This window comes from Aotus nancymaae, unplaced genomic scaffold (assembly GCF_030222135.1).
Source record: "Aotus nancymaae isolate 86718 unplaced genomic scaffold, 86718_ANA_hifiasm-v0.15.2.pri h1tg000007l, whole genome shotgun sequence".
NCBI lineage: Eukaryota > Metazoa > Chordata > Mammalia > Primates > Aotidae > Aotus > Aotus nancymaae.
The window spans coordinates 39,564,527-39,580,986 of record NW_026988418.1 but is presented as its reverse complement, the minus strand read 5'-3'; positions in this window follow the sequence as shown (position 1 = coordinate 39,580,986).

The following is a 16,460-nucleotide window of genomic DNA, read 5'->3' as shown; positions in this document are numbered from 1 at the left end:
TGTCATATCTCTGTTGAACATATATTTAAAATTCTACCAATTTATCATTTCTATTGTTTTATGTCATTAATGTTTACTTACATATGTATCTTTTTAATTACTCTTTACTGCTTTCTACATCACGTTGTTTCCAGTTGTGACATGTTATCTTACGCCTTAAGAAATTATGTGACATTTATTTCAACACAGGTCTACTTGTGAAAAATTAATCTGTGTGAAAATTTCTTTGTTTTGACTTCATATTTCTAGGATATCATCGCTAGTTGTAAAATTCAAGGTTGGCAACTTTGGAGATGGTGTTACATTATCTTCTGATTTAATCATTTCTGTTGAGAAGCCAGCTGTCTGTATAATGGTAGCTCCTTTGAAATTCATGTATCTTTTTTCCTCTAGTTGCTTTTGGGATTTTCTCTCTGCACTTGTTTTTTCCCAGGTGTAGTAGGAAGTGCCTACGTGTTGTTTTCTTTGTATTTTTCCTTCTTAGAATTTAAAGTACTTCTTGAACCTATGGCTTGATGTTTTTCTTGTTTCAGAAAATTATTTGGCCATATATATTGAAATATTCTGTCTACTTCATCTAAAACTTCAATAGCAAGTATGTTAATCTTTTCTTCTTATTTCAAAGCCTAAATATACACTACTGACCTACCTTTTAGTTCACCTTTTAGTCCTCTCCTTACCTATGTCTAGTCAGCTTTGAAACCCATCTACTGAGTTCTTATTTTCAATTTTTGAAGTTTTCAGTCGTAGAATTTCTTTCTGATTTTTTTGTTGTCTGCTAAATTTTTTTCTTGCTGTATTTTTTCTTGAATATACTAGCCACAGTAATTTTTAATAAATGATAACTCCAGTATTTATATTTCCCATAGTTTCATTATCATTGTCTTATTGTCTGCTATTTACTTTGTTCATTTCTTCTACTAGTTTGCGTAGTAGGTTTTTATGTATTTACTTTTTAGATTTTGTGGGTCTTTTTGTATATGAAAAAAATACAGAAATAATTTGGTTCTGGCTGATATTATTTTCTTTCAGAGAGGGTTTAATTTTCATGGCAGGCAGTTAGGCTGGGGGCAGGTCAATTTCAGACTGAGATGATTAGAATGTTGGTTCATGTGGGCTAGTTTATGTCTTGTTAGCCTTTCTTCTATTGAGTAGTCCTTCAAGGGTCTTAACCGAAAGCTGTGAATGTTTTCCAGAGCTGCTTCTCTTTGTTGGACTTGAACTTGAACGTTTTTCTCCCTATCCTTATGAGACTTCTAAGAACACTGGTTAGCTTTCCAGGCTCTGGGGGCTGCCTACAAATCAGCAAGTGCTTCGAAGGGAAACGCAGAACTAAATGTCAGGCCCACCTCCTTGCACTTCCCTTCTCTGAGAGCCTTGGCTCCTAATACCCTTGTTTCTTGATGGCTCCCTGGTGTTTTCCAACAGATTTTTTTGGGTTCATATTTTATCCAGGCTTCTCAGTTGTTCTTGGCAGTAAAGGTTAGTCTTATACAAGTTAATATGCCATCACTGGGATCAGAAACTCCTATTGTGCTTTTCAGTTGTAACTTTTGATGTATACATCCTATCTTTACTAGTAGGTGGTAAACTCCTAGAAGGTAGGTATATTTTTTATTTGCAACACCTTGCCTTATAATATATACATATATTTACTAACTGAATTAATACCTTTTTATTGGATGTCTTCCATTAAAAGAAATAATGCTAAACTCAATTTTTTCACAAGTTAAAATTTCTAACATAAAACGCTATTGAAGAATCATTGTGATAAATGAATATAGACTCAGAAAAGTGAACCAGCTAAACTACATCAAAGCTTTAAAATAATGTCAAAAGAGTCAGATACAGAAATTCTGAAAACCTTTAACTCCCCAGGATTTATTCATTCTACATGAAATAGGTGTTCTCCTGGTGACACTTTGATCCAACAGCCTCGTGTTGTCAGAGTTTAGAAGCCTTAAGGCCTCAAAGTGCTCCTCTGATTTTTATCCAAAACTATAATCAGGTTTTGATCCATTTTAGAAAAGAGGCCTGATCTCTAGAGTACAGTGGTAGCCATGGTGCCAGAGGAATCGCCGTGCGTAGACCAAAGGCCCAGTGAGGGGTAAACAACTGCTAAATGCGCAGCTGCAAATGTTTGGCTACTTCCTTCTTCCTTTTCTTTGATTACTTGGCATAATGATATTTATTTCTAGTCTTTTTAATAACAGTTTTAAAATTGTTATTTATTTAAGAAATATTTTTTAGTGTTTATTATGGACTAGCAGGCAAATACTAGGACTGGTGGATGCAAAGAGGGATATGAAAAATATTAAATACAACCCTTGTTTCCAAAACAAAACCCTTGTTTTCATCTCTCTCTCTCTCTCTCTCTCTCTCGTGTGTGTGTGTGTGTGTGTGAGAGAGAGAGAGAGAGAGAGAGAGAGTGTATATGATGAAAACAGTAAATAGTCTAGACATAAAGAAACCAGAGCAAGCTTCCAAATTCCAGATTGAAGCCTTGCTGTGGAAAATATATGGTTATTGAATGAAGAAATTGATTTCAAGAAAATTGTTAGAGTCTAGCTTCTGATTGCTGCAGAAAGTGCTTAGTTATGAGTTGCTTTCAATTGAAGTCACAAGAAGATGGTAAGTTAGGTTTATGGGATTTGGCAAAGGTTATTTCCAAACAAAGACACCTCCAAATTTCTGCCTATTCTTGTCAATGCAGAAGAGATTTTGAGATTCCAAAGGACAGGAAGATTTGGGAACTCACAGTTTCTAAAACAGCAGTTTTAATCTAAGTTGGACGGTCCAGGAAAATATGTGCAGGGGAAATTTCTCTGGGGATTATGAGACTGCAGCCAGGTTCAGAAAAGAAAGCTCCACACTTCAGCCCACCCCTAACCATCAGTTTTTACTGTCCAAACTGAGGAATATAGTGTTTTGATAATTAAGAGAAAGCATTTCATTAAATTAGTCCTTTGTCCTATATTTATTGAGTACACAATGTGTCTACTGCTTTTAAGAACTTACTGGGGACTCATAAATGAAAGATTCTGTTATTTACAATAGTTTTGACTGCTAGTAATAGAAAGCCCCAAAATAATAGGCCAGCATGTTGCCTATTACCAGGTAATTTCTGCTGTCTATGTTGTCATGTTGCATTCATGTTGGCATTCATGTTCCTAGGACAAAGTAAAAGGACAAAGGAGGGGTGTCGGTTGTCCAGCTTTTACTTTTTATTATGGTTATTTTAGTTACATACAATAAAATTCACTTTTGTGTTTTAAGTTTTAACACATATTTAGATTTGTGTAACCACCACTGTAAATAGGATGCAGAACGATCCCATAATCCACCAAATTCCTTCATGCTGCTCTTTTGGAGTCACTGCCTAACCCACCCAACTCCTGGCTACCACTGACCTGTTTCTCCAACCCTATAATTTTGCCTTTTCAAGAATATTATATACATGGAATTATACAGTACTGAATTCTTTCCTATGGCATAGTGCATTTGAGATTTATCCATGCTGTTGTGTGAATGACAGGTCATTCCTTTTTACTGAAGAGTAATATTTCATTGTGTGGCTGTACCACAATTAATTCACTCACCTGTTGAAGGATTTTTTTTTCAGTTTGGAGTGATTACAAATAATGTTGATATGAATATTCAGGTACAGGTTTTTGTTCTGAACATAAATTTTTTTCTTAAGTGCATAGGAGTAAGATTGTCAGGCTATAGGGTGAATATACATCTAATATAAAAAATGGCCAAACTGTTTCCAGTGTAGCTGTACCATCTTGTATTCTTTTCTACAACATGTAGTGACACATGCGATGGTTAATATTGAGTGCCAACTTGATTGGATTGAAGGCTGCAAAGTATTGTTCCTGGGTGTGTCTGGGCATGTTGCCAAAGGAGATTGACATTTGAGTCAGTGGACTGGGAGCGGCAGACACACCCTCAATTTGGGTGGGCACCATCTAATCAGCTGCCAGCATAAAAGCAGGCATGAAAAGAGCAGACTGACTGAGTCTTCTGGCCTCCATCTTTCTCCTATGCTGGATGCTTCCGGCCCTCAAACATTAGACTCCAAGTTCTTCAGCTTTTGGAATCTTGGACTGACACTAGTGATTTGGCAGGGGCTCTTCAGTCAACAGACTGAAGGCTGCACTATCAGTTTCCCTACTTCTGAGGTTTGTGACTTAGACTGGCTTCCTGGCTCCTCAGCTTGCAAACAGCCTATCATGGGACTTCACCTTGAGATCATGTGAGTCAATTCTCCTAATAAGTTCCCCTTCATATGTTCATCTATCCTATTAGTTCTGTTCCTTTAGAATAACCCTAATACAATGTAAAATTGTTTCAGCATATTCATTGAAAATACTATCCATTCTTTATTAAATTGCCTTTGAATCTTTGATAAAACTCAATTCAACTTATGTATATGGGATTATTTCTAGACTTCTAGTTCTGTTCTATTTATTTATTATGTCTATGCTTTCATCAATACCACACTGTTTTGATTACTATAGCTTTATAGTGAGTTTTAAATTTGGTAGTATAATTCTTCTAACTTTGTTCTTTTTCAAAACGATTTTTGTCCAGTGTAGTTCCTTTGCCTTTCCATAAGATTTTAAAATCAGCTTGTCTATATGTACAATAAAATCCTGCTGGGAATGTTATTTATATTTCTTAAATATATAAATGTCCTTAAAAGGATAGTCTGGAAAAAGGAGTAGCCAGCGTCTTGCTTGCAAGACATAAAATAAAGTGATATACTCATGAAGAATTGTCTCCCCAAATTTATCCTTATTTCTTTTTTGTTTTTGTAGCTATTGTAAATGGTCCTTCTTTTCTTTAGTTTTTAATTGTTCGTTGTCTTTATATATATACACACAAATGGCTTGTGTATGCTGATTTTCTTCCCTGCAACATTCCTAATGTTCATAATTAGTTCTAGAATTTCTTTTGTTTTGTAGATTTGTTGGAATTTTCTAAACAATCTAGTAATCTAGGAATAGGGAGAGTTGTGTTCTTTTGTTCCCTTATTATGCCTTTTATTTCTGTTCCTTGTCTTATTGCACCAGCTAGAACTTCTAACACAGTGATAAATAGTATTGATGAAAGAAGCCATCCTTTTCTTGCTACAAAATGTAGAAGAAAAGCATCCAGCCTTTCACCATTCAATGTAATATTAGGTTGTCAGTTTTAGTAGATGTCATATCTCATACAGATTTAAAGAATCCCTTTCTCTACTTTCTTTCTCTCTGTGATTTCTGTCATACACTCTGGCTCTCAGAGGCACATTTTTCTGATATCCCGTCCAGACACTCAGGCTGTTGGCCTCCCTGGGTTGCACTGCACTTCCCTCAATTGGGTCTACCTCGAAGTGGAGAATTCAGAGAAAAGAACCTTCAGTGCCACTGCTGCCACTGCCACCATGACTATAGAGATACTGCTTCATTACTGTGGCTCCATCCTAAAGAGGCCTGCTCTTCTGGTCCTCTGATTGGAGAAAAAAAGCATTTTTATTAGAGATTTATCTGACCATGCACAATGTACTATTCTGGGATTTTGGACACCCTGGAGTGTAATCCAGGAGAGATGCGAAGAAAAAATCCCACAAAAGGCAAAAATCAGGAACTTATTGTTATATGGGACATTCTTCAAATTTTTGTTTCCATCCCCAGTCTGTCATTATTTATTTTTCAAAGTTATCAGATACTTCCTTTAATTTTATTTTCTAGGAATTTTAGCTGGAATTAATAGGAGATAGGATGGATTGTGCCAGCTTCTTAAATGAAGGCAGAAAACTGCCAGATATCCCTCTTTTCTTTGAGACAGAGTCTTGCTCTGTCACCCAGGCTGGAGTGCAGTGGCATGATGTTGGCTCACTGCAACCTCCATTTCCCTGCAATTCTTTTGTAATCCCTGCATAGCAGGGATTACAGGCACATACCATGAGACCCAGCTATTTTTTTCGTATTTTTAGTAGAGACAGGGTTTAGCCATGTTGGCCAGACTGGTCTCAAACTCCTGACCTCAGGCAATCTGCTTGCCTCAGCCTCCTAAAGTGCTGGGATTACAGGTATGAATCACTGTGCCTGACCCGCTGGGTTAAGGAGGTACCAGCTTCATGGCTGCACAACACTCATGCTTACACTTCATTGACCAGAACTTAATAATAAGACCATACCCACTTGCCAGATGCATGACTATATGTTCAGCCAAAAAGTAGAGGCTCTGGCCATATGGAAGGTAAAGCTCTGGCTTATCTTCAAAAATTGCAAGGTCTAATATAGAAGATAGGCATGAAAACAATCTGTTACACTGTTATATTGTAAGTGCTATATGAGAAATTTGTCCTTATGAGCATAGTTTCTACACTGGGGTCTCTGGATGCTTTAAAGGAAGTCATGCAGATCCTAAAACTACTGGAATATTTTGAGAAACTTAACAAATGTTATATGCCTTACCTTTGATTTGGGTTCTAAAAGTGAGTAAAGCATGGCACTACTTTCTTTTTGGCTGGAATTCTATTAATTCAATTAGTAATTCTAATTTTCTCATTCTAATGAGAAATTTAGAATAGTAAAATTGCTCAGTTATAAGACGTGTAAAACAAATCCCTTGTTTCTTAATAAATGCAACATAGTAGACAGTATCTTTCAAAACATGGAGTCTCATATCATTGGTAGATTTTTTAGTCTATATTCTTTTGACAGTAGATAGCCAAATAATAAAAATCCAATTAAGTTCTTAGACAGTTTGAAACAAAAAAGAGAAGGGACATTTATTGGCTAATGTAACTGGGAAAAACATTCTTGAAAAAGCATCAGTCACAATTTTTTGTTGGGGGAGGTTCAAAAGATCACCAGCTTTTTGTCTCTTCACTTCTTTGTAGCATAGGCATTTTTACCATTTAGGGCAAGATAGCTGTTGGTCAGATAGACTGTTAACATAATATCCTCCTAGTAATATCACTGGGAAGAGCCAGTTCTTCCTCCAAAAATCTATACATCCATCACAGGGAAGGGATCTGATTGTTCATGCTTGTGATAGAAGCCCATTCCCACAGATCCCCATGGCAAATATGATATGGTAAGATTAACGCATCGTGGATTATAGAACCACTTTTATGACCATATTTTGTTACGAGATGAAGAGAGAAAGAAAAGAGTGTATTTTGGAGAAAGAAAACTAACAGCTACCCAACACTAATAAGTGCAATAAGAAATATTACACCTAAGGTTATTTTCCTATGTTTTCTTTTGGTTGGGTCTCTTATTTTTCATTCAGTTTCATGCCTATACTTTCCATCAAGTTTTTCATTTGATAGAGGTCATGAAAGAAGTTTCTGAAATTGTTATCTATAATATATTCTAAACTTAAGTTTCTTCTTTCTGTCAAGAGTTATGAATTTTCACTTTGTATCCATAAGTCAGGGATACTTTCTGTCATTAAAGCCAGAATGGAAATCTCAACTTTATTTTAGCCATAGGTGGTGGAGATCTGAAGCTATTTTATTTTTTTTTCTCTATCCCTTTGCCACATTCCAGCTGTGATATAGATAACCTAGCACCAGACTTGAGTACTAATTTAAAATATAGTTTCTTACTTTAAAAAAAAATTCCCAAACTATTTTCACTTAAACTTTCAACAGTCATTTAGTAAATATTTGTTAAATGAATAAATGAATGGTTGGTGCCTAATAAATATTATTAATTCAGAATATGAAATATCAAAATGATATTTTATCTTTTTTGAGATTTTATAATTTCCTTTCTATATACATTGATGTACATGTTTCAAACTAAGTTTAAAATTTCATTTCAGCTTCTTCTCTTTTTCTAGCCTGTGACTTATGCATTTCTGGAAACAGTATTACTGACATCATATCAATTTTTAAAACTTGAATGCATTTCTCATTCTTTCTGCCTTTCCATCATCTCAGACCCTATCCAGTGCCAACATGTCTGGGATTCTAAATTCACAATGTGTTTGTTTCTGTTTGGGAAGCCAAATTACAAACAACTCATATACATTTAGCAATAGATGTTAATTTTTTTAACAGTCAATAAAGATTGGATGAATACACTTTTATTCCTACCTCCTCATTCTTCTTTACTTCCTTTCACCACCATGACCTCTACTGTAAATGTGTAATCAACTTGAATATCCCCTATCCAACATGCTTGGGATCCAAAGTGTTTAAAATCTTAGATTTTTGAATATTTGCATTTTACTTACTGGTTGAGCACCCCTAACATGAATATCTGAAATAAAAATGCTCCAATGAGCATGTTCTTTGAGCATCATGTCAACATTCAAAAAGTTTCTGATTTTGGAGCATTTCAGATGTTAGATTTTTGTATCAGGGATACTTAACCCGTATTCTTTTTTACTGGTTATTTGCATGCTTTTAAAAAGGTAACTTTTCAAAGTCCCCTTTTCCCCTTAATGATTTCTTTTTTCCTTGCAAAGTCAACTACATAAGACTATTTCTAACTGGATTCATTCTGTTCAGGCTATATACTTGATTTATTACAACTGTATATTTTAGTTGTTTTGGACATAAGGGAAATATGGAAACTTTGCTAATAAACATCAAGATGGAAAGCAAAGTCATCAGTATTCTATCCTCTCCTTTTTACTGAGTATATAAAACGCACATACCTTTTCTCAGATTCAAATGTCCTATTGCAAAGGCTTTTTTACTTCTTCTAGGTAGAGCTGGTACTACAGCTTGAATGTGTCCCCTAAATTCATGGTTTGGAAGCTTGATTTCCAATGTAACAGCATTGGGAGGTGGGGACTAACAAGAGGTGATTGTGTCAGGAGGGTGGAGTCCTCATGAGTGGATGAATATTGTCACTGAAGTAGTGCGTTAGTTATAAAAGTGGGTTGTTATAAAAAGAGGTCCACCCCTGCTTTCTCTTTTGCATGTTCATTTCCACCTTCATCCCTTCCACCATGGATGACCCTTGCCAGATGCTCTTGGACTTCCCAGCCTCCAAAAGCATGAGCCAAATAAATGCCTGTTCTTTATAAACTACCTATCTCAGGTATTCTGTTATAGAACAGAAAACAAACTAAAACAAAACAATTCGTACCTAGAAGAGGGTTGTTACTCTAACAGATACCTGAGAATGTCAAGTGGCTTTGGAACTGGATAAGGGGTGAAGGCTGAAAGACTTTGGAGGAATACGCTAGAAAACACCCATACTGCAGTGAATAAAGTGTTAAAGGCAGTTCCGGTGAAGGCTCAGAAGACACTAGAACTAAAGAGAGCCTGAGTCTACTTATAGACAAGTTAAGTGGCCATGACCAGAATGCTGGTAGAACTATGGACAGGAAAGGCCTTTCTGATGAAGTCTCAGACAGAAATGAGGAGCAAGGTGTTGGAAACTAGATTAAAGGTCATCTTGTTATAAAGTAGCAAAGAACTTGGCTGAATTGTGTCTGTGTCCTAGGACTTTATGAAATACAGAACTTAAGAGTATGATGAGCTAGAACATCTAGTGGAAAAGCTATCTGATCAGCCAAGCATTCCAGCTGCTACATAGTTACTTTTGACTACATGCAGTGACATGCAAGAGAAAAAAAATAATGACAAAACTTTTAATTAAAAAGAAGCAGAGACCAGGCGTGGTGGCTCACGTCTGTAATCCCAGTACTTTGAGAGGCTGAGGTGGGCGGATCACGAGGTCAAGAGACTGATACCATTCTGACCAACATGGTGAAACCCCATCTCTACTAAAAATACCAAAATTAGCTGGGCATGGCAGCATGTGTCTGTAGTCCTAGCTACTCAGGAGGCTGAGGCAGGAGAATTGCTTGAACCCGGGAGGCGGAGGTTGCAGTGAACTGAGATCATGCCACTGCACTCCAGTGTGGCGACAAAGCTAGACTCTGTCTCAAAAAAAAAGAAGTTTGGAAAACTTTTATATGACCAAGTGACCCGTTGTTAAAGAGATTAATATGGCTAGAAGGAAGCCAGGCTCTGTTAGTAAAGATAAGGAGAGAAAGATCCTGAAGGCGTTTCTAAGATCTTCCAGGCTACCCTCCTATTACCGGCTCAGACCTCTAAGAGGGCAGAGGGTTTTGGGAAATGGGTCCAGGAAGACCTTCAAGAACTTGCTGGCCAGGGATACCTCAAGACTTTGCTCCCCACATTCTGATGAAGCACTCTTTGGCTGTTCTAGCTGCGTCTCAAGCAGGCTCAGGTGTAACTCAACCTGCTGCTCCAGAAGATACAAGCTGTAAACCTTAGTGGTAATTCTGTAGGCATAGCTTCCTCTATCTGGATTACAAATAATGTTGCAGACAGCCTGGGGGCCTAGGTAGAGACATGCCACAGGGGCAAAGCAGATACAAGGAGTCCCCAACTAGGGGAATGCCCAGAGGTTCTGTAGGGTCAGTGCTGCTGCCAAAACCACGGAACTGTAGGGCCACCACCATGCAACTCTAACCGATGAAAGCTATTGAGCAGACTGGACCCAGCGAAGCCTTAGGGGTGAGGCTGTCTGAGGTTTTGGGTGCCCAGTCCACAACTCCCCAGTGTATCCAGGATGTGGGACGTGGAATCAAAAAAGATTATTTTTCATCTTTAAGACTTAATTTTGTTTTCTCTGTGGAGTTTCAGACTGACTTGGGAACCAACTATCCCCCTTTTCTGGCCCATTTCTCCCTTTTGGAATGGAAATGTCTGTCCTGTGCCTGTCTCACTATTGTATTTTGGAAGTAGATAACTTGTTTTGATTCTCTAGGCTCACAGCTGGAAAGTCTTTGCCTCAAAGTGAATCATGCTTTGAGTCTTACCCATATCTGATTTGAATGAGTCTTTGGACTTTTGAGTTGAAACTGAATGAGTTAAGATTTGAGGGCTATTAGGATGGAATGAATGTATTTTGCATTATGAGAAGGACATAAATTTTGCGTGCTAGGGAAGAATCCTATGTTTATGTGTCTCCCAAATTCATGTGTTGGAAACATAATCCTCATTGCAACAATGCTGGGAGATGAGGCCTAATAGGAGGTAACTGGTCATGAGAACAGAGCCTCCGTGAAGATTAAAGTCATCTCTAAGGGAGTAGGTTAGTTACAGAGAGAGAGGGTTGTTTTAAAGGGAGCCAACTCCTGCTTTCTCTCTAGGAATGCCCAGTTCCTGCTTCTGCCTTTTGCCATGGAATGACTCTCACCAGAGGCCTAGGTCATGCTCTTGGATTTCCCAGCCTCCAAAACTACGAGCAAAATAAACTTCTATTATTTACAAACTACTCAATCCTGTGTATTCTGTTATAACAAGAGAAAACAGACTAAGACAGAAGAGAGGTAGGTAGCTTATAAGACATCCCCCCTCTCCAACTATCCTGACTTCTGGTGTTGTGTGATTCTCTCTCCTTGAGTAACTTGCCTCTGACCGATAAAAAAAATCAATATTGAAGGGATGTCATGTCCATGATTTGATTACAAGAGGTTATAATTTTTATCTTGCTAGAATATCCTCTCCTTTGGTGACTTTAATGAAGCCAGTTGCCACAATGTGATCTGTCCCAACAGAGAGGACCACATAGCAAAGAACTAATCACAGCCTCCTGCTAACAGCAATCAAGAAACTGAATATGACTGAAACCACATGTGCTCAAAAGGGAATCCTTCCATGGTCGAGCTTTCAGACGAAATTTCAGCGCTGGTTAATACTTTGCTGCTTTGTAAGACACCCTAAAGAAGAGAACCCATATAAACTGTACCTGTATTCCTGACTTGTAGAAACTGTGGTGTAATGAATACATACATTTAAGCTGCTATATTTGTGATAATTAACTACCCAGCAATAGATAACTAGTAAAGATGGCTACTTTTTCTTTTCTGGTTTTATGGCATTTCTGTACATATTTCTATCATACCACTTATCACATCCTATTCTCCATTTTGTAGATGACTCTCAAGTTTAAATCTTTAAGATAAACCTATCTTTTGAGCTTTATAAGTGAATCTGACTCCCAAGTTTAAATCTTTAAGGTAAACCTATCTCCTGAGCTTTGTAAGTAAATCTTCACTTCAGTGTCCTATAAGTGCTTCAAGCTGACCGTATCTAAAACTTAACTCATCTCCAGCTGTTTCTTCTACTATATTTTTTTCTATCAAATAATAGTAGCAATGTCTGCCCAGCTATTCAAGCCAAAAACATATGAATTGTCCTTAGTTTCTTTCTCCTTCCTGTGATCCTTCTAAATGGCAAATCAGATATAATACTCTTTTGTTTAAAACCTTTCCATACTTTTGCTGCACTGCTCTTATAAATAAAGTTAAAACCCTGTATTACAGCCTGAAAGGCTTAAGTGATCTGACCTCTGATTTAAATGGCTTGTTATCGCTAACCACCGCCTTCCACCTGTCACCTCGGTGGTTTTCCTCTGCATTAGCCCATTTTTGCATTGCCATAAAAGATTACCTGAGACTGGGTAATTTATGAAGGAAAGAGGTTTAATTGGCTCACAGTTCTGCAGGCTGTACAGGAAGCATGGTACGGCATCTGCTCGGCTTCTGCAGAGGCCTCAAGGAGCTTTTACTCCTGGTGGAAGAGGAAGCAGGAGCAGGCATGTCACATGGCCAGAGTAAGAGCAAGAGAGAAAATTGGCAGGGGAGGGGAAGGTGCCACACACTTAAACAGCCAGATCTCCTGAGAACTCAGTCGCTATTGCGAAGACAGCACCAGGCCATGAGGGATCTGGCCCCATGACCCAAACATCTCCCACCAGTATCCACCTCCAACACTGACATTACATCTCATCATGAGATCGGGAGGGGTCATCCAAACTATACCATCCTCCAACCAGTCATACTAAACGTCTTTCAAATTCTGGAACTTGTCATGCTTTCTTTCTTTATTATGACTCCCTGTATTACTCCATTCTTTGTCCATGCTTGGCCTTTTTTACCTCCCTTTTGCTCTGTTCATTTCCACTCATTATGCTGATCTCAGTTTAAATTAACTTTGCCAAGGAAGCCTATGTTGGGAATCTTGAGTTGTGTGCCTACCCAACGACACTGGGTTGCCTGACCACTCAACCTCGTCTGTGTTAAGACTTCTTCCATGAGGCAATATCCCCAAAACATTTGTATTTCTCCCATCCCAGCACTTACTCCATTGTTTAGAAATGCCTATTTAATTGTAACTGTCATTACACTGTAAACTCCACAAAAGCAGGAGTTTGGGCAGTGAATCCTTTATACCTAGAAAAGTGTTCAGTTCTAATTTGTACTTCCTGTTCACTCTGGTGTTATCTTTTCATGTGCTTATTGGCTATTTGTGCATCTTCTCTTATGAAGTGTTTATTCAAATTGTGCACTTTTAATTAAGGTGTTTGTCTCCTAATTGTTGAATTTTAAGATCTATCTGTCTCTCTGTCTATCTCACTATTTTTCTATCATCATCTGTATTTATCTGTTGGATATGAGTCCTTCATCTCCTATGCATATTACAAATTTTTTCCAGTCTGTGGCTGGCTTTATCATTTTCTTAACAGTCTCTCTCAAAAAGGAGTTTTAAAATTTGATGAAATCTCATTTATCAATATTTTGTCTTTCATGATTTTTGCTTTTTGTCCTAGGAAATCTTTGCCTACCTGAAATCATGAGGATTTTATCCTTTGTTTTTATTATAGGTTCATCTTTTATGTTTAAGTAAGTTAGCCATTTCACATTAATTTTTCATTTTTCTTTTCATACAGATTCTAGTTTTTTCAGCAACACATGTCAAAAGACTATTTTTCCCATTGAATTATTTTGTCATTTCTATAAAAAATCAATTAAAGTAAAAATCAATCAAATATGGATCTATTTCTGGACTCTAGGTTACAGAAATGACCAGCGCTCATGAGATCATGTAGGTGAGCAAGTCAGCTAATATATGAAGACAGAGACTCACTAGCAAAGAATAGACTTCAGCAGAAACTGAGAAGAGACAGGGAAGAGTACTGCTTTATGATCTTGCAAGTAGCCACCTTTTCTTCCTTTATTCTTCTTGTCTACCTGGAGTAAATCACCTACTATGTAGGACAATAATTTTTTTTCTGGGACCTAATGGATTACTTCCAGGAAGACATAACTAGATTATTTAGAACACGGGATCCATTTAATCAAATACAAGAGTGTGACTCCTCTATTACATTTTCTTTGGGCGACAGGTAAAAGTTGGGACAGGTGCATTTTATGATTTTCGCTTTCATGGTGTGCTTCTTGGCCCTGCTGAAGTCTCCAATTAGATGCATATAGCTATCATTACATTAGAAAATTTTCATTCAAGCACTCTAGATAAGTATAGATGAAACTGTCATAAGAAAAAGCATAATCAGGGTAATTCACATTCATGGTAACTCCTAAAGCTGAGAGCGAATGCATATCAAGAATAATAATACAAGACTAATTGATCTACATGGATAAAAGGGATAAAATGGATCTATATTTACACCTACATTGGTTTCACATCATATGCTATTTGAATTCACCGCTCACTTTAAAATGTCTTTGAAAAGTGCTATTTGTTCAATGAATACATTTTAAAATAGTACTAGAGCCTTGTCTGAACCCTGTAGCCCCTAGCAGATTCCAGAGAAGATAGAAGAATTCTTAGCATTTTACTATACAATGAAGGTTTTCATTTCATTTGTCAAAAATAAGCCCTATATTTTCAAATAAATATTGCTCTTCTACAAGACACTGCTGTCAGGGATCCTCATGTTGTGTTAGATGAAAGCATCTTTATGTCTTGGCACTGTCTTCTGTAATAACCATTGCTATAAGGCATTGCTGATAGCAGTTCAAAACGCACTTCCTGAAATCCAGCATGTACTGTGCCATCCTGAGAGTCTAAATCACCCTATAGGTATAGTTGAACACTACTTGTCCATATAATGCAATGAGCACTTTAATATCAGAATCATTGTGTCCTTACACTTCTTAGGCTTTTGTATTACGTGTAACATTTTTTGTTTGCATCACTTTTGTGGCCATTACCTTGTTCTGAGTCATCGTGTACTTATTTGGAAGTTTTGTTTATTTTTTAAAATTCATTAGTAAACTTCGTAAATATAAATACTGCATTCTATGTATCTCTGTATTCTCCAAAGCTTTAAAAAAGTACCACGAATTTGATTATATTTAAAGTATATTTGTTGAGATGATAGTTTTGCATATATATCAGTAAAGACCAGGACGAATTCCTTAGATATATATAAATCATATTATCAACCTTTCTTTCTAGTTACGTTGCCAGGAACACAATTAAGCTCATGAACTATCCAATTCTCAGTAATGAGAAGACAGGTTTGACAGTGTGGGATGATTAAAATGCTTAATGTTCAATTAGCCTTCTTGGATTAAGTCTAGTAAAGGAAAAGGTAGGTAATTTAAAGATGTATTATGGAGAATATTATTTTACAAAAATCTTGAGAGGGCAATTTGAAAAGGACATTGATTGCTCTAAACTTAAAATATCCAAGGCATCATTTTGAAACTACAAAGACCAGATAAAAGGGTTATAAATATACTGAAAGTGAATAGTACAGACTAGAAAACTGAAAAGTGCAACAAAATTCGATATGAAGAATTTATTTAATCTAGCAGAAATAGGAAAAGGTGGACAATATAAATGACTCCTAAATCTACAGTGACATCCATTATCATAAATTACCAACATGAGAAATGCTGCAATACTAAATGTAATTTTCTTGAGTCATTACATTTCAAGTACATATCACATAGCTAGTATATAAAAATATGGATGTATAAAATGTGAATGAATTTTCCCCACTGGGAAGCAAAAGAACTAAACCTTTTTGTGAGGCGTTATGAGAATGAAGTCAGCAATCAGCAGTAGTAGAGCTGGGGGTTGGTGGTGGGGAGGTTGTCAAGGAGAAGGGAGTGTGTGTGTGTATGTGTGTGTGTGTGCGTGCGTGCGTGTGTGTGTGTGTACCTACCGTTAATTGAATGCACTTCCAGAACTTGGGAACCAGCTCTGAATATGAACTAGGTGAAATTTTCTATCATCAGAAATAACCTTTTTTACGAAATGGCTTCTGAATATGCTTCTGCTAAGACAAGGGTAAACATTTTAGTAAGTTTTTTTGTTTCAGAGCTTCAGTATTGCATCCTGTTTCACAGAAGGTGCACTTTGGAAGGGACCTAGGTGGTCATTGAGTTCAACTAGCTACATAAGCACATGAATTATTGAAAAGTGCAGTGATCTATCTGCAAATACTTAACACAGTTTCATTCATCCTAAAATTCCACTCTCTAATTTTGAACTCTTCTAAATACTCTCCTGAGATAAAATCCATATTCTCATATATTGGCTCTATTATGTCCAATAGACTGATCGAGTTTAAAACTAATGTTGCACCTGCATTAATGCCTTTTAAGTATTTGGATTTTGTTATCTCTAAAACATTCTAGTAATCTGGCTG